The 19,107-nt window shown below is 41.7% G+C and overlaps 1 non-coding gene across 1 annotated transcript; it reads right to left on the bottom strand.

Moving 5' to 3' along the window:
- Positions 1-4,864: 4,864 nt before the first annotated feature.
- Positions 4,865-4,939, bottom strand: Trnat-ugu (transfer RNA threonine (anticodon UGU)). The gene has a single exon. It is a non-coding gene; the product is annotated as a tRNA-Thr (tRNA).
- Between the last annotated feature and the right edge of the window lie 14,168 nt (positions 4,940-19,107).

The raw sequence follows: 19,107 nt of genomic DNA, 5'->3' as shown, positions 1-19,107 counted from the left end.
CCTTGGAAGGAAACTCTGTAGACAGTAAAACGATTTGTTTTACTGGCTCCAGTATAAGCTCCGTATATTCCTTTTGTGTATAATTTCTTTCAACGTTTTTCACACGGCGAATACTAGTCACTAGAACATGGAAGTTGTGGATAATAGTCCAAAATCGTTATTTATCGCACAGTTTCATCAAAAATCTAACAGTTGTGTGTAGTTTGTACTGATGGACCATCACTAAATAGGAACAGTTTCTTTGCTGTTTTGTTTACCTCCGTCTCTATTTATTTTAATAAAAACCAGCAATGCTCCGCCCTCCCGCCGTAGCCTTATTACCTCCACTTTCCACTTATTGCTTTTCATTTCATAGATACTAGAAACGGTAAGTCAAACCCCCATGTAATAAATTTAATGTGTAGGAATATTCGAGAGCAATGCGTTTTGCATATGATCAAAACACAAAGCGGTCGTTTTTTCACCGGCATTTTCATACGTTTCTTACTTACTAGAGTAAATAAAAGATTTTCTCTTTAAACTCCAAACATTACGATATGATCATGGATACCTACACAAATATTTTTATAAATGGCATTGCCACTCCTGCTCTGACCCTCGTGTCTTTGTGGGTGCTACTTTGTAGTATTTTGAAATAATAGCTAGCCAATTGATCTAATCTGTCGTGTGAAATACCATAGATTTCCGCGAACACATTCTTGGGAACATGCTTTTTAGTACACTGAAAGTCTTAATAACTATAAAAATGATTCCTTTTAAAAGTATATGAAGATGACATCTGATCTTTCAGACGTGCCCGAAAGAACGGATACCATCTTCATGTAGATAAGACTTACCGGCCAATGATCTTCAGTGCGGATGCACTCACATTGCTCAAACTCTTACGGGAATCGGTGGATTGACTGCCGCGAGAAATGATTATAGTGAGCAGGGGCACTACAAATGTAGTGTTCAAATAGTTCAAACGGCTCTAAGCACTATGGAACTTAACATCTGAGATCATCAGTCCCCAAGAACTTAGAACTACTTAAACCTAACCAACCTAAGGACATCACACACATCCATGCCCGAGGCAGGTTTCGAGCCTGCGACCGTAGCAGCAGCGCGGTTCCGGACTGAAGCGCCTAGAACAGCTTGACAAATGTAGTGTGTGGACAATACGTTGGACATCTGGGTCTCTCGGGGAGCGTGGCAGAGATACGTCCCTGCAGTCGCACCATTCTCTGAGTCCTCGATTGCTCGGTCGGATAGAGAGTCTGCCATGTAAGCAGGAGCCGGTCGGAGTGGCCGAGCGGTTCTAGGCGCTACAGTCTGATACCGCGCGACCGCTACGGTCGTAGGTTCGAATCCTGCCTCGTGCATGGGTGTGTGTGTGATGTCCTTAGGTTAGTTAGGTTTAAGTAGTTCTAAGTTCTAGGGGTCTGATGACCTCAGCAGTTAAGTCCCATAGTGCTCAGAGCCATTTAAACCATTTTGTAAGCAGGAGATCCGGGGTTCGAGTCCCGGTCGGGGCACAAATTTTCAACTGTCTACGTTGATATTTATCCACGCCTGTAAGCAGCTAATGGTCTGTATTTCACTGTAATTTCATCTTTTAAAAGTGTCTTAATTATGCATACATGCATATCACTTTCCTTGCTTAACTCTTGGTGGAGATCATCTTCTCCCCATCTGCACTTAGGTTCAGTACCTCATTAAAGTCAGTCTGAATCTAAGTACTCCAAGAGTTTTTATCTTCAAAAACATAAAAATCTCTCCACATATCAACGTCCTCGTTAACGTTTAAATCACATTTTGTATTGCTCTTACGGGAATGTTGGGCTTGTTTTTCTGTGGTTCTTCCTTGCCAGAGCAAGAAATACAAGCTTCTCCTTTTACTCTTGTACTGCGAACACTATAAGGTTCTAAATATTTTCGTTTACTACTCCTCGTATCCTTTCAGGGTGGGACTGCAGAAACCTCACTTTTATATAGGTTTACTATTATTATTGCGAATACACTGCGCTAACGGCAAAACATTTTTATCTCATTTCCTACAAAACTGTGAATATGACTGATTATTCTCTATCAAAAGCAGCAATACCAACTGACAGGATGCAACATAAGGACATAAAATGTTGCTGCAGTGTATTGCAGAAACCAGCCAGTTGTAGTCGTTGAGAGGTGTTTAAAATAAACGATTCAATTATGAGACGCCCTGTATATTTGTTTGTTAGTAGACGAAATAGTAAAATTGGGGGAGGGGGGGGGGGAGGTTAATGTCCGATATGTCTAGAGACAGACACTGGCATCGAAAGCAACAAAAGTATTTCGAACAAATCATTTTCGATAAGGCAACTTGAGAAAGAAACCTGGAAATGCATAAGTATCTGCAACATCTGGTTTGACAGCTATTTCATCACCTTAAGTGCTGAAACAAAAATAATGTATCTCATGACGACCAGTAACTACATTCACCTATTACAAGCAGATATCTTTAATCTTAGAAAATATTTTAGCAAAATATTTAGTAATCCGGAAATTAAAACGAATTTTAAAATGCTTCTCTTCCCACATTAGATGTGAAATTTTAATTATCGTTACATAGCTTTCTACAGAAAGTAAAATTATGCGCAAGTGTCAGTAACAGAAAGGGATGCGGCCTACTGCGGTGTAAACATACGGTATCACGAGCTGTGTACATCATTCACGATTAAAGAATGCAGTATCAGTTGCCGTTTGGCGTACGCAAGCTGCAGTGTACATCAGCAGAACTGTGTAAAGCACAGCCGGAATTTAAAAAGAGACAGAGTTTTTAATATTAAAGAACCTTGTTAATGTCGAACTTCATTTTTAATGGAGCGAACAATAGCAAGCTCTTTTTTTGCAATGAGGCAATTATATTCCTGCTTTATTTATTTTCCCGGCCTGGAGGAAATTGTTGGAGCCGCCAGAAGCCGAAAAGAGGCAACCGTTCGCTGATAGCGCGCGCGTGTACCTGAAGTAATAATATTGTTTTCCGCTATAAAAGGACACGAGGTGATAGTAAATGACTGCTTTTGCCGTTTCTTTGGTAAGTTACAAAGCGTTAAACTATCGATGCAGCAATAACCGTTATGCTTCTTAAGCATGTCCATCAAGTTATGCTCTCCTACATGGTTGTCAGAGTTGTTGAGGAATACGACACAGTGTAACATTACTGCGTCATGATCCTTAACACACAAACTTGGTAAAAGTATGTCACTTAATATAAAATTCCCTCAAGTGACTGCATTTAATTCGATTTGTCATTTTTTACGCTAATCGGAATAAGAGCGGCAATAATCAACAGTTCTCTAACTAATTATTCCTGCCTTCTCCACAACATTTTCTATGTGTTCTTTCTCAATTAAGTTGTTCGTAATTGTAATTCCTGGGTATTTAGTTGAATTGACGTCCTTTAGATTTGAGTGACTTATCGTGTACCTGAAGTTTAACAGATTCCTTTTATCACTCACGTGGATGAACTCACACTTTTCATTATTTAGGGTCAATTGCCAATTTTCAAGCCATTCGGATACCTTTCCTATATCGTTTTTCAGTTTGTTTTGATCTTAAGATAAACGACAGCGTCATCTACAGACAACTTAAGACGGCTACTCAGATTGTCTCTTAAATCGTTTATATACATAAGGAACAGCAGAGGGCCTATAACACTACCTTGGGGAACACCAGAAATCACTTCTGTTTTGCTCGACGACTTTCCGTGAATTACTACGAAATGTGACCTCTCTGACAGGAAACCACGAATCCAGTCAGATAACTGAGATGATATTCCATAAGCGCGCAATTTCATTACCAGCCGCTTATGTGTCAAAAGCCTTTTGGAAATCTAGAAATACGGCATCAATTTGCAATACCTTGTTAATAGCACTCAACACCTCGTGTGTGTAAAGAGTTAGTTGTGTTTCACAAAAACGAAGTTTTCTAAATCCGTATTGGCTGTGTGTCAATAGACCGATCTCTTCGAGATAATTCATAATGTTCGAACACAATACATGTTCGAGAATCCTGATGTGTATCGACATGGGTCTGTAGTTTAGCGGATTACTCTTACAAACATTCTTCAACATTGGTGTCACCTGTGCGACTTTCCAATCTTTGGGTATGGATCCTTCGTCAGATTAGTTTTACTTTTTAAAACTTCTGTATTTTACAGAAGGTCTCTGAAAACGATGTTACCAGTAATAATTCGATAATTGTTTACTTTTTGGCTGTGTGTGAGCTCTTGAAAAAGTAACGTATAGCTGTCCATGCGAAAAAACATTTTCTGCTAATACAATCTTGTCCTCTGGAGCGACTGACCTTGTACAGTGTTAGTGGTCATAGCGAAGGCTACTTTGATTGGGAATTGTTTTCTTGTCATTTGGAAAGGCACATGGTTGGCTCAAAAAGTGCGAGGTTATTGCGGGTAATGAGCACAGTTTTATTGGAGTCAATGAATTTAGTAGTGACGATTTACTCACCTAAGTGGGTTACCGCTAATCGCCTACCATTAATTAATCCATGGTTAGAGTCAAAATATCTAATTAACATAATAACAGAATTTTTCCTTAAAGGCAATAGATGAGATAATGCAGATTAATGGTACTGAGGTTCGGAGAATTGTAAGTTGAGATTGTAGACGCTACAAAGTAACGGTGAACTAAGCTATAAAAATATATATGCAGATTAATGGTATTGATGTTAGGGGAAATGTAACGTGACATTGCAAACACTGTAGAGAAATGATAAATTGAAAGTTAACTAAATCAAGGTATAAATTAAGTCTGAAATGATGATTAAATCAAGACCCTAAGCTGCCGACAGCCGTTGATATACATCAACGGGGACAGTTGAAAATGTGTGCCCCGACCGGGACTCGAACCCAGGATCTCCTGCTTACATGGCAGACGCTCTATCCATCTGAGCCACCGAGGGCACAGAAGATAGTGCAGCTGCAGGAATTTATCCCTTGCACGCTCCCCGAGAGACCCGCATTCTCAACCTAATGTCCACGCACTACATTCGTAGTGCCCCGGGTTCGAGTCCCTGTCGGGGCACAAATTTTCAACTTTCCTCGTTGATGTCCGAAAGAACAGATACCATCTTCATATATATATATATATATATATATATATATATATATATATATATATATATACATAATGTAAGTAATACTAGAATTGCCCACAAAGAAATGCACTTCATTTTTTTCAACAATTCTTTACTGAACATAATGCGAACTACACACACGAAAGAGTGGTGTCTTATCTACACACCCTATTTTTCCACATAATCTCCATCCGGTTCTGTAGCCTTCCTCCAGCACGAAACAAGGGCGTGTATGCCCTTTTGGTACTAATCCTTGTCCTGGTCGCACAGCCCGTGCTTCACTGTGTGAATCACCTCCTCATCGTCCTTAAAATATCTTCCACCAATGAGTCTGTCTTCGCGAATGACAACATCAGCTCGCTGTCACATGTCAGGTGTGACGTCCGTGGATGGTTTCCCCGACCTCTGCAAATCGTGGAGCTCCGCCGAACCGCCTTCTCCTGACCTTACCCTCCGTGCCCAGCGACTAACTGTACTTCTGTCGACAGCAGATGCTCCATAGAAGTTGCACAAGCGGTTGTGAATATTCACCACAGTTTTTTCTCTGGCAGTCATAAATTCAATGACGACACGTTGCTTGTAATGTACATCACCTACAGACGTCATTTGAAACTGTCCTACAGCTATTCTATGTGTCGAAAGTGACGGAAACTTGGAGCGCTCACTCAGGAGACTACAATACGTGCCGTTACGCATTCGTAGCATTGTTTTCGGCTGAGGAAAAGAATGCGGTGCATTACTTTCTGGGCAACCGTCGTATAAGTAAAGGGTACTTACGCGTGAGGATGAACGTTGGAATAATTCAGTTTATTCGCGCAGCACCCAATGCTTGCTTAAAGAAAATAAACAACTGCATCCGCTGTCAGTAGACTGTCAATAGCAGAGCCTTCTGGATTCTTTACATCAACGTGTATGACAGAAATCGCGAGATAGACTGCGCTTGCGTAAAGAATCTAAACAACTGCAACAGCTGTCGTATATGTTAGTTAAACAGATTGTCAATAGATGGCATCTTTTATATTGCTTTTATCGAAACTTTTTTCAAAGTAAAGTCTTTTATAGCAAAAACAATAACTGTATTTGCGTATGTTTCGTTATTATTGGCGAAAGAAATCTTGAAAATAACGTCTTAGTCATTAATCTTGATGAAGTAATACTGGGGATACGGCGTACGGGGAAAAACATACGGTTGAGAAATCATATATGCGAAAGATATACATTAGTTTCTCCAGTGGAGACACATGACAGTACTGGAAATATAGATTGCTTTTCAATCAAAGACAGCGACCAGCCACATTTTTTTTCCCTCACGAATTCCTCTCCTGCACCAAACTTTTCCTCTCGGAGTAACACTTGCAACCTACATCATCAGTTATTTGCTGGATGCTTTCCAATCTCTATTTTACTCTACAATTTTTACCCTCTACAGCTCCCTCTAGTACCATGGAAATTATTCCCTGATGTCTTAACTGATGTCTTATCCCCTTGTTCCTTCTTGACATTGTTCTCCATATATTCCTTTCGTCGCCGATTCTGCGAAGACTCTCCTCATTCCTTACTTTATCAGTCCACCTAATTTTAAACTTTTTTTCTGTAGCACCACATCTCAAATGCTTCGATCCTCTTTTTTCCGGTTTTCCACACTCATTGTTTTGCTATTAATCACGTTATTTATTTAAGTAAACAGCGCGGTAGACTGTTTCATTCGAGAGGTTCATCCTTAGTCGGCTGTTCACAACATGAACATATGTTTGTAGTTTACGAAAGTTGTTTCCTCTTTATTCCCCTTTGTGGTGAAATATTCTTGGGGTGGTGGTGTCCTACGGTAAAACAGACGGTGTTAGAAACAACCACCCTCCCAAGGATATTTCATGACGAAGGGGAATAAAGTGCAAGCAACTTACGTACACTTCGAACAAATGTGCATCTTGTGAGCACCCATCTGAAGGTGAACTTGTTGGTTTGGAAGCTGTAGGGAAGTTTGGAAGGTAGGAGACCAGGTACTGGAAAAATTGAAGCTGTGAAGACGGGTCGTGAGTCGAGCTTGGGTAGCTCAGTCGCAGATAAATTTCCCATGAAAGGCAAAGGACCCGAGTTCGAGGCTCGGTCTGGCACACAGTTTTAATCTGCCAGGAAGTTTAATATTCAATATGTACAAGAGCCAAGAGGGAATAACAGGAGTGGACGACCAAGAACGAAGTGCTCGGATTAAAAAGGGTGTAAGACAGGGATGTAGTCTTTCGCCCCTACTGTTCAATCTGTACATCGTAGAAGCAATGATGGAAATAGAATAAAGGGTCAGGAGTGGGATTAAAGTTCAAGGTGAATGGATATCAGTGATACGATTCGCTCATGTCATTGCTATCCTGAGTGAAAGTGAAGACGAATTACATGATTTGCTCGATGGAGTGCACAGTCTAATGAGTACAAAATATGTATTGAGAGCAAATCGAAGAAAGATGAAAGTAACGAGAAGTAGCAGAAACGAGAATAGTGAGAAACTTGGTGTCGAAGTAAATGAAGTTAAGGAAGGAATTCTACTACCTAGGCACAAAAATAATCAACGACAAAAGGAGCAAGGAGGACATCAAAAGGAGACTAGCACTGGCAAAAAGGGGATTCCTGGCAAAGAGTAGTCTACTAATATCAAACACAGGCCTTAATTTGAGGAAGAAATTTGTGAGAATGTACGTTTGGAGGACAGCATTGTATGATAGTGAAACACGGACTGTGGGAAAACCAGAACAGAAGAGAATCGAAGCATTTGAGATGTGGTGCTACAGACGAATGTTGAAAATTAGGCTGACTGATAAGGTAAGGAATGAGGAGATTTTGCGTAGAATCGGAGAGGAAAGGAATATGCGGAAAACACTGACAGGGAGAAGGGACAGGATGATCGGACATCTGTGAAGACATCAAGGAATGACTTACATGGTACTAGAGGGAGCTGCAGAAACGAAGAGGTTGGCGCACGAGAGGAATTCGTGGCGGCCCGCATTTCTGCCTAGCAAGCAAGAAGACTCGGTTTCGAGTACCGGCCGCAGCACAAATTTTAATTAATTTCTTCTGCTTCGATGATTATCGTAGATAATGAAGAGACTAAATGTCTCAGGGAAACATTTAATTGTAAGACCTCCTATGGTACAGGACTTACCCATTACGTCCAACGCTGGGGTGCTATTCCAATGTCGGAGAGCCTTGGCAGTAGTGACAATGTAAGGGAAAATAAACAGAAGCTATGAACTGAGGTTTGTTTTTGAGAGGAACTCAACATGGATAGTTTGTGAATCATTATTGTTGTACTACGGTGGTGTAATGGTTAGCATTTTTGGCTAGGAAGCGAAAAGACCCGGGTTCGAGTCCCAGCTGCAGCACAAATTTTAATTCATTTCTTCTGCTTCGATCATTATCGTAAAAACCACTCCATTGGGATTCGTTCGAAGTTACTTTTACGTGTGAAGTTTCCTCTTCGTTGAGAACGACGTGCTATAGCCTGTTTCCTAGAAACTCTTCAGTCCAAACGCACAGATGGTCTGATATGCTGTACGCTCTAATTTTGTTCGTCAGGTGGCAGAGCGGAATTGCTTCGAGTGCCTTCCAGAAGTCAAAAAAATGGCATCAACCTGGGCCCCGGTATCTACTGCTTTCTGGCTCTCATATTCACTGTTGCTTTCTTCGCCCTTCATCGTGTGCTTTTACCCGCCTTGACCTGAGCAGTCACATTTAACCCAATACTAGTTGCACCGTAGCATTTCCAGAAGTCACCAGACATTCTGAAATCTTTTATTCTTCCTGACGGTGTTGCTGGATATTACATCCAATTACAATGATTGTGCTGTACGTGCAGTTATAGGCGTAACTGGGTGTTTCTCATGAGGGATGTGCACGGATAATGTGCCGCCATGGACTTGCTTCCCGTCACTTTCAACCCTAATTAGCAAATGATACTGTTCACGGTACCATTGTGTTGTATTCCGTAATTTGTAGTAGTAACATTTCAGTTTCTACTACATATGATGGTTTAAAGCAGGGGTTGGCTAACGTTTAGTGCCTGCAGGCCGCATTATCAAAACCTGATCGTCTCAGAGATGGCTCATTATTACTTCTTAATGGTTTTAAAAGTGTTGAGAACAGATTATGTTAAAATTCAACCCTCTTTTGTTTTACTAGTAACAATGTTAGAAACTGGCTTAACATTAAATATTTGCAGTAACTCAATGAATAAAAAGATGTGAATGTCTGTAAAATATTATTTTATTCTAGAGAAATGTTTACGATTTTATAGCTCTTAGAAGAGAGAATGCACATATAAAATTTAATATTGCGTCTAGGAGTAACAGACGAATATTTTTTTAAATGAAGATATTCATAATGTTTCTTAAAATTGTATCGAATTTTTCAAAACAGACCTACTTCCTTCACACTTTAAACAAAGCGGATTATTCTCATGCTGCACAAAAACCATTCCTCTGGCCAGTGTTCATTTAAGCTGCTTCAGCTGTCTTCTAATATTCTCTTACTGAATGTCTTTGCTCGAGACACTGCTTTTTGCACAATCTGAAACCAATATTTCAGCTTCAAATGCCTGTACTCGAAGCCATCATTCATCATAAAGTTTCAGAGGTAATAACAATAGTAATGATTAAAACTCAGCTAGTGGTTTCGAAAACTGTAGATACCGTTATATTAAGAATAAGTACTTACGTAGCTTCCAACGCGCTGAGTCCCCAAGCTGCCTCTCAAATGCCAAAAAAAGAGAGAACCGAGCTAGGTTTTGCAGTTGTGTCACACGACAAAACTCATGTTTCCGTGCTGCGCTCCTATCGAAATCGGAAACTAAAAGGACTAAGCTCCGTCCGAACAGGCCTCCGAAGGCTTAACGGCACCGACTGACCACCGTGTCATCCTCAGCCGATATTAGTCACTGGTTGCGGATATGGAGGAACTTATGGTCAGCACACCACTCTCTCAGCGTTGTCAGTTGTCGTGACCGGAGCCGCTGCTTCTCAGTCTATTAGCTCTCAGTGGATCTCACAAGGCTGAGTGCAATTCGCTAGCCAATAGCGCTCGCCAGAACTGGACCATCATCCATCTAAGTGCTAGCCAACCCCGACAGAACTTCTGTGATCTGACGGTAACCGGTGTTAACAGTGCGGCAAGGTCGTTGGCGGCAGTGGGAATGCAGCCTAATTATGCTCGTGGTTTTCATACTGAGGAAGGCTCCGACATTTATCAATCGGAACAAACCTAGACCACGACTGCCGCCACAACTAAGATTTCAGGAGGGTGGAGGGGGGGGACAATATTACACACTAGCCAAACGTTTACATACTGTGTCTTCTTTCCCTTTCATAATCAATTACTAATTAACATCGAAAGCTAAGCCCAAGGTAAAATCTACAGGTAGCCAGCTTATTTATTTCACCACGTCACAATTCCCGACAGTTTACCAAAACAAATCATACTAAAAGACGCGTTTTGGAGAGATCTTTAGTGCGGTGTACGTTAGCTTCGCTACACGCTTAATTTTTTAGGTATTTTCATTTCTGAACTGCAGACGTTTAACGTATGGCGCACTCGTACTGCGGCGTTTATGACTTCGCGTGCCGAAACTGTGATGTTTCCATGATGTCGCGGATCTTGTGCTGTGACTGTTATGTGAAACTCGAGCAATCACCATGGTAATTCAACACCGTATTTATACTTTTGTATTACTAAAGTATGCATTTGAAGTAATAAAGCACACACAATCTCTCAGCTGCATTGTACATTGCTCTGTTAAAACTTCGTGTATATCCTTGCCTGGATATACACAGTTTCTGTTCTTGATTCATATTGACATCGGGTCTGGGCACACCGATATCCTCCACTTTCATCCTAACAGCATGTTCCAAAATTTTACCTGATAAGATTGCACGCTGAATTCATATTGTGTTGTTTGAGAACTGGTGGCATGCTGCTGTTATTCTGAAGAAAGTAAAACTTGCTAAACCCAAGCATAATACACTAGCAAAAAGAAATTTGCTAGTAAATCACGTTACCGCAGCCAGCAAGCTAGGAAACTAAAGTAACGATACATATTTCGCCCACGGAATATATTTCGCGCACCTTTTCCACAGATCATTCGTGACACTCTCACTAGGTAATGACATTTACGTTGCAGTATTCTAGTGCACTCAGGCGACACATTTTCAAACTTATTCCAACGGTAGATAGAGCAGCCAATGGCAGAAACAAAAGGCAAAAAACTGTCTAATACACTAACAAAACAATAATACTAAACGCCGACTAATTACGCATCAAAGCATAATACAAATATAGAGAGACAGGAATTCGATAGTGAAGTTTCAACAACTCTGTTCATTCCCTTATGATGTAAGCAGTGGAGCATGATAATTATTAGCAGGTTGATAGGGCACCCTTAGGCTGAAACACCAGAGCCTTTAGGAAGCCCATGAGAGCTAGGACTGCGAGGAAGCCACGCCCGCATACCTCTGTGACATTTCAAGGCGGAACCTTAAGACTAGCTACTACCTGTTCGAAAAACATAACTTGATATCACGTTTCAACAATTCCACAAACGTTCATCGGCATTATTTAAATCCGTGTTGGAAACAAGCTGAATGGTTTCTGATAATTTAATTACTAACGGCATTGATAAATTTATTTTAATACATATTTTGGGCCGGCTCCGCGTCGGAGCCTTTAATGACGAGCCGCACCAGTTATTAACAAAGAAACAAACTGAATTACTGGAATTACGATCACCTGTATCTAACTCGTTGTTTTGAAGTATATTTTATTCCTCAAACCTTATAAAATCCTTGGTAGTTATTCCGCATTGTTGTTGTTGTTGTTGTTGTTATCTTCAGTCCAAAGCCTGGTTTGGTGCACCTGTCCACACTAGTCTATCATATGCAAGCTTTATATCTCTACACATGTACTTGAACCTTCATCGACTGGAATATAGTTACTGTAGTCAACCATCGGCCTCCCCCTACAATTTTTCTTCGACATTTTCTTCCACTACAAAACTGACGATGCCTTGATGCCTCAGGATGTTTGCTACTAAGCGATACTTTCTATTACTAAAGCTGCACCACAAATTTCTTTTCTTCCTAATTTGATTCAGTGCTTCCTCCTTAGTTACTCTGTCTAGCCCCCCCTAACCTTCAACATTCTTATGTAATTCTTATGTAGCAGCGTATTTCGAGAGCTTCTATTCTCTCCTTGTCGAACGGTTTATGATCCATTTCTCACTTCAGTACAAGTGTACGCTGCACGAAAATGCATTCAGAAAAGATTTACTACCACTAAAATTTATACTTTATGTTAACCAAATCCTTTCTTTCGAAAATCTTTACTTGTTATAGCCAGTTTGCACTTGATATGCTCTCTACCTTGGCCATCATAAGTCAATTTTCTGGCCACTAGTTTTAGTGTCTCATTTCCTTATTTAATTCTCTCAACATTGCCTGATTTAATTCCAATACCCTTGTTTTACAAATGTTGACCTTTTTTTCTAACCTATATTGAGTATGTGAGGGTTGTCCACAAAGTAAGTTCCGATCGGTCACGAATTGGAAACCACGAGGAAAATCCAGTAAAGCTTTAGACAGATGTGTTGGGCAGTGTCTCTAGTATGCTCGTCAATCGTGTCGCATCGCTCTTTTCAGTCTACAGTCTACAGTGAGCACGTAAAGATGCGTAGGGAATAGCGTCTGCCGCCAAGTATGACGGCCTGGTTAGAGAATTCACCTGTGTCATGCAGCCCACATAACACAACTGTCGAGCAGTTCCTTCTTCATGCCAATTCTCGGCAGCACACTGCAGGGGCAATGAAGACGCTCCTGCAGCGCTTCCGATGAGAAGTGTTTGATCACCCACAATACTGTCCGTAATTGGCTCCCCCTGAGTCTCATCTCTGCTCATAAGAACCGCTGGCTATGAAGATAAAATTTTTCCACAGACAACGAGCTACAGACCAGTGCAGATAACTGGCCGAAAGCACAGGCGGCTGCTTTCTATGACGAGGATATTGGAAAGTTGATACAGCACTACGACAACACTCGAAGTTGGAGGGGCGACTATGTAGAGAAGTAGGTGGAAGGTGTACCTAACCGTTTGCAAATAAAACGTTTCTCGTTTTCCCTGTGGTTTCCATTTCGCGACCGATCGAAACTTACTTTCTGGACAACCCTCGTATTATCTATTACGTTAAACAGCTCCTCCAAGTCATTTGCCGTCTCTGACAGACGATGTCATCGACAAACCTTAATGTTTATATTTCTTCGCCTTGATCATTAATTCGCTTTCTAAATTTCTCCTTGGCTTCCTTCATTGCTTGCTCAATGTACAGGTTGAGAGGCTACAACTGTGTCTCACTCCCATCTCAACCACCACCTCTCTCTCATGGCTTTGTATTAGAACTTCAGTCTTGTTTCTGTACTATTTCTACATAACATTTAGCTCGTTACGTTTTATCTCTGCCAATTACATAACTTCAAAGAGCGTATTCCGTCAAAAGCATTCTGTAACTACAATCGTCATGTTGCAGTGTTCAGCCTTGTACGGGCGGCAACTCATCTGGCACAACAACGTCGCGGGTTGCCTACATGTCAGGCATCCGCTCTAGAACGGAAAACAGTTCTGCAGAGGCTTAAATAGGCGGCCTCCGCGGCGCCACCAGGGGTAGCCGACCGTAGGGGACCTATTTGCATCCGCGACCCACGTGCCCTAAAAATAGCTCCTGCAATGTCCTGCCGCGTGACATTATTTAGGCCCGCGCACCGCGGTGCAGGGGCAGTTAACATGGAGTCGGAGCTACAGACGGACATCCGCTCCACTATGACGCCACTGGCTCCCACCGATCAGCTGCCTTCTCGACGGACACAGTCTGGTGTCTGCCGGTCCATTCGCCATGATTATGTGTCGTAAACTGGTTCACATACTTTGGTAGACCATTGACTGTACTCTGTCTTTCCGAGGATCACTGTGCACGAACTAAAAGTAAACTCTTGTGCAAAACTCGACCAAGTGCGCGACTTTGTGTTGACTGTCAGTCATATTTGAGTGTTAATTGCGTTTGGTTCATCAGAGCAGACAGGCATACTATTTTTTTTAGATAAACTATATTTGTGGAAAATTTGTGACTTTAGTTTCGCCTACTACGGATTCTTCACATAGGTTTGTGGTTCTTTAACCTTTCTTCTAAGACACGCCTGTCCAAACAGCTCTCCGCCAGCACGACCACTTTGGCCACACTCCGAGTGCAGTGGCGTGGAGGGAGGGGGGGGGGGGGGGAATGAGTGGCGAGGAAGAGGAGGAGGGAAGCCACAGCCGGACGCCGCTAGAGCAAACCAGTCTTCAAGACAGTACCACTCGCGTTAAATTAGATTTATGTTCTGTATTAGGAGTACTATGGCGTGTACGCAGTTGTTCAAAAAAGAAACAGTGGAGAAGCCATGCGTTCACTGCTGAATGGGAATTGCCTTACTTTTTGTATCATTTAATGGCCAGGCAGTAGGTTTAATATACCCTCGCACGATTATGAACTGGAAAAGCAGTAAGTGGAACGTCATTACGACATCAGCCACACATGTATATTTCATTCCTTGCGACATACACTTTACTCCAGGTGAACGATGGCGAAAGCTGGCTGAACTGAAAGGAGCCATTAAGGAATAAAATTGAGTTAGATGCAAGTAGCGTGGTCACAAAATCTTTTATTGTTGATTGAATTTCTTAAATGTCTTAATTCAAGGGACTAATCATGTGGTAACAAATGTGGCGGGCAAGACTGATCCTATCAAACAAAAATTAATCCTGTGGAAAAATCAGTTTCGAGTTCATGACATGAAACACTTCCCGTAACTCAGTGCAGTCATACGTGAACCACACATGACTGTATATTTTTTCAGTAACTGAAACATTTCATCATGAGTTCTACAATAAACTGCAAGACATTGCACGACTGAAGATGTAATTCTATTTATTTGTCAGACTATTTTCACTTTTCGCTTTTAATGAACCGCATTATTTCCAACTCGAGACGATAGATGTATAATGGAGCATCCAGCTCGACGACCTGTTTCTCCAATACAGGAATTTACGAGACTTTTATAAAATGTTACCCCAAGAGGAATATACTTGGCTTCACACACATTTTTTGGTTGAACAATTTGCGTGAAAGATTATTCTTGTCTTATGAAATAGACGATGTCCCACCAACGTTCAGGTTTGGTTGAAATGGCTCTAAGCACTATGGGACTTAACATCTGAGGTCACCTGTCCCCTAGACTTAGAACTACTTAAACTTAACTAACCTAAGGACATCACACACATCCATGGTTCAAATGGCTCTGAGCACTATGGGACTTAACTACTGTGGTAATCAGTCCCCTAGAACTTAGAACTACTTAAACCTAACTAACCTAAGGACATCACACACATCCATGCCCGAGGCAGGATTCGAACCTGCGCCCGTAGCAGTCGCGCGGTTCCGGACTGAAGCGCCTAGAACCACTCGGCCACAACCCCCGGCACGTTCAAGTTTAATCGAAATGAGTACTAGTTCATAGATATCACAACGTAATGTTAAATGCCTGTATGTAATTTTTATTACAGTTCTTCTTGCTGTCATAGCGCTACATAATGTGTTTACTGAATCGAGTAATAAAAGCAATTGCTTTGGTACGAAAATAAAAAGTTTAAAATAGACATAGGTGAAAATGCGTACTTCTAAAAGTATGTTGCAATATTCGTCTGTTTGAAGTAGCTGCACTGTGTTACAAACACGTCTTCCTAAGTTTCCCACATATGTAGCCTTGCTGTCTCGGTCACACACTTTCTCGGAATATTGCAGTGTAGGGGAAACCGGAGCGCTCAGCAGACTCGAATACGCTCGTGAATCTCGAGCGCGCTCCGGAAGCCCGAATGTTAGCCAGGCTTGTTCTAAGATATGTCGTACGGTCAGTAGAGACTTGCTACTTCCTACACTTCTCCGGAACTTCAAATGGACATCAACGAGTTTGTCACCTCTTCTGTAAATAATACATGTCCATGTTTTGCACCCATAATTTATTAATATACGAAAATGGAACACCTACAGGCATCCTTACGATGTTATTTATTATATGGCCACCAGTTCCATTGCTTCGGTACATCATCTTCAGGCGTTAACTGACTCTGAAGGGGTTAACTCCAATCGTATGCACGATTCCATCAGGGGCCAGCATCTGTGAAGGGGTTCTGGAAAACTACCTATAATAAAGATGCTGTGTTTCCATAAGGTTTAGAGACACAGCATAGTTTGAAAGCGAATGGTACTTGGAGCTACACGCGTGAAACATTCCATTTCGGAAATCATTTAGGAATTCAATACTTCTTTACCTACACGGTCAATAGTGTGTCGAGAACAAATTTCAGGCATTAGTTTCTCAGCAAGGACAACGCTGTGCCCGACTGGCTTCACTTAACTACCGGGAGCAGCGGTGTTTGCGTTGAGTTTTCAGTGCTAACAGACAAGCAACACTGCGTGAAACAATCGCAGGAATCAATGTGGGGCGTAGGAAGAACGTATCCGTTATGACTGTGCCGCGAAATTTGGCGTTAATGGGCTTTGATAGCAGACGACCGACGCGATTGTCTTTGCTAACAGCACGACATCGCCTGCAGCGCCTCTCCTGGGCTCGTGACCATACCGGTTGGACCCTAGACGACTGGAAAGCCATAGCCTGGTCAGATGAGTCCCGATTTCAGTTGGTGGGAGATAATGGTAGGGTTCATGCGTGGCGCAAACCCCACAAAGCCGTAGACCCAAGTTGTGAACAAGGCACTGTGCAAACTGGTGATGGCTCCATAGTGGTGTGGGGTGTGTTTACATGGAATTGAGTGGATCCTTTGGTCCAACGGAAACGATCATTGACTCAAAATGGTTATGTTTGGCTACTTGGAGACCATTTGCAGTCATTCATGGACTTCGTGTTCCCGAAAAACTATGGAATTATCATTGGATCCTAATTCTTCGCGACTGGATTGAGGAACATTCTAGACAATTCGAGCGAATGATTTGGCCACTCAGATCGCCCGACATGAATCCCATCGAACATTTATGGGTCATGATCGAATGGTTTGTTCCTGCACCGACAACACCTTCGTAATTATGGACGTCTATATGAATAGCATGGCTCAGTATTTCTAAAGGGGAGTTCCATCGACTTGTTGAGTCCATGTCACGTTCAGCTGCTGCACTACACCGTTTGAAAGGCGGTCCGACACGATATTGGAAGGCATACCCCGATTTTTGTCTCCTCAGTGTAAAGCATAGCACAAATAGCACACTCGTAACTATGCCGCCACGCCATCTGCTGGTGGATGACGCTGAAACCATTGAAAGCCTGTCACTACTTTAGTTTTTAACCTGCGAGATCATGAAAGACTATGACTCCGGTTTTCAGTGCCTTGGAACTTTACTCGTTTATGCGTAGCATGGGCCAGAAGCAAAAGATCCCAATATCAATTACTTTATTTTGGATTTCGTACTGACAAGGAACATTCTCACGGCGCAGCGTGGTAAGTAAAGAGGATTCAACACTAACTAAACGAAGACAGTGTGAAACTAAAGTCATTACTTCAGGTCTCATACAGCCACTCACTGTATGTGTATCCGAATTACATCGTATACGTGCAATTTGTGCAATGCAGAAGTGTTTGCTTTCCACATTATATAACATCTAATGAACTGAAAAGATTTGAGCTATTTTGAAAGCAAAATATCAAACTCTCCGTCACAGCAAGGAGGTCCCTTGAAGTTCCGCTGCAACACGAACTTATGTGGCTAGCTGAAAAATTCATTTAAAAATGCTGCTGAAGACAGTTTAATCTTTCTCTGCCTGAAACGTAGAGAAATCGAAAAGTAGGTCAATAACGTGACTCTGAATTGAACACAAGTAAATATTACATTAAAAATCAGAGGAGTAAAAAAATTAGTTTGTAAGAATCCCGAATCACATAAATATTGAATATATGTTGTTACTTTCATCAAAAAATGAATACAAAATCTCATATATCACATACAAGTTCTCTTCAACACACAATGTGACTTTATACAACCATATGTTTGCAAGTAAAAACAGCATATGTCAGTATTAAACAGCATGTATCAGTATTAACTCGCATAACACTATTTAATGAGTGGAACAACAATGGGATAAGGAACTTGCAACTCCGCCACAAATAACAATAACCGTACGCATAGACAGCGCAAGCAAGCACCCATGCCACCATGATCTAGAACGACGTCGCTTCAAGTGCCCATTTCTTTATCGCTAGATGAAGAGTCTGCACTAAACAGATCAGTACAATCTCACGGCACCAGGCGGAAGTAGAGAGTGTGTTCACAGCAGCAAGCGGAATAGCACAGGTACCGTTGTACACTGGCCATGCGGGGGATTCTGCCAATCAGTTAATTCTATTGACCGGCTCACCTCAATAGTTGGGCGACTTGATTAATATCTTGCAGGTCCCAACTAACGGTAATGTGCTCTAGTAGATGGATAAACGACCAAACGTTCTTTAAGGCAGACAAGTGCTTATCGATGCGTGCATGAGTCAATAGCACGAAAAGTGTCTGGAGCGACGGCTTTGGCCATTATCAGTAGATCTAACGTCCACCAGGTGGCATATTCTGTCACTGCATCAAAATCCACATGGTCTTTCAAGGTGCCGTACTTTTCCAGCAATTTACAATTTCATTTTAAAAAGACCAAGGAAGTCAAATATTACGGAATGTTAAAAATTACACTGAAGTGCCAAAGAAACTGGTACACCTGCCTAATATCGTGTAAGGCCCCCTCGAGCACGCAGGAGTGCCACAGCACGACGTGGCATGGGCTCGAGTAATGTCTCACATAGTGCTGGAGAGAATCGACACCATGAATCCTGCACAACAGTCCATAAATCCGTAAGAGTACGAGGGGTGGAGATCTCTTCTGA

The sequence above is a fragment of the Schistocerca serialis genome, chromosome 4 (assembly GCF_023864345.2).
Source record: "Schistocerca serialis cubense isolate TAMUIC-IGC-003099 chromosome 4, iqSchSeri2.2, whole genome shotgun sequence".
NCBI classification, from domain to species: domain Eukaryota; kingdom Metazoa; phylum Arthropoda; class Insecta; order Orthoptera; family Acrididae; genus Schistocerca; species Schistocerca serialis.
This window is presented reverse-complemented; position numbering and strand designations above follow the sequence as displayed.